The sequence below is a fragment of the Aptenodytes forsteri genome, unplaced genomic scaffold (genome assembly GCF_000699145.1).
Source record: "Aptenodytes forsteri isolate BGI_AS27 unplaced genomic scaffold, ASM69914v1 Scaffold94, whole genome shotgun sequence".
Taxonomy (NCBI): domain Eukaryota; kingdom Metazoa; phylum Chordata; class Aves; order Sphenisciformes; family Spheniscidae; genus Aptenodytes; species Aptenodytes forsteri.
In genome coordinates this window covers 6,450,422-6,451,174 of record NW_008795017.1, presented here as the reverse complement: position 1 = coordinate 6,451,174, position 753 = coordinate 6,450,422, and the positions used below count along the sequence as shown (strand labels likewise).

Below are 753 nucleotides of genomic sequence, written 5' to 3'. Positions count from 1 at the left end.
TTTTTTTTTCTCTGTTTTTAGCATGCAAGTTTGTTGGTACGTTACGTCCTGGTTTTAAAAGGATTAAAATTTTAAAAAAATAATCCTTGCATCTAAAGGCCTTGTGGTTTTAAAAAAAAAAAGGAACAAACACTTTTTTTGTACAGCTATAGTTCAGATTTGTTCAATATTTGTAGGTAAAGATTTATTGAAAATGGTGATATAGACCTCAGAGCTGTTATCTTAGTTTAAAAGATTGTATATGTACTGTACTATAGTAGGACTTTATGTATCTCATACGCTGTGATATGTGGATGGGGCCCCAGATGGAAGGTATGAAACTGGATTCTCGATTTTAGCAAAAAAAAAAAAAGAAAAAGGCACATAGTTAAAAAAGTTTCTCATGTTGTGCAATATAATCTAAAGTACAGACCATCTGCATATTTTGTAGCAAATGATGGCAAAAGCAGACTTGTGCACTGTCAACATCATAGCCTGTTTTTTTTTTTTTTAATGCTGAAAGTCTGTATCTTGACAATTTTAATAAATCAGCTGGAACTGATAGAAACTCGTATCGCTCTTAGTGTCAGTAGAAGTAACGATGGCGATGCCATGTTGTCACCCCCCGCCCGCCCGCGGAGGAGCGGTAGCTGTAGGCTGTTGTGCATGACCATAGCTAGGGGGGAAGGAGAGTAAGGACTGTTTCTTTTCTTTTGCTTTCACCACCGCCCCGCCTTTTTCCCCTCGGTTTTGCTCCGCGGGGCCCCGGGCGGG

The 753-nt window shown here is 38.9% G+C and overlaps 1 protein-coding gene across 1 annotated transcript in view; it reads left to right on the top strand.

The window, feature by feature from the left end:
• Positions 1–753, top strand: part of SOX11 (SRY-box 11) — a 4,339-nt gene that overhangs the window by 3,005 nt on the left and 581 nt on the right. The window lies entirely within an intron of this gene.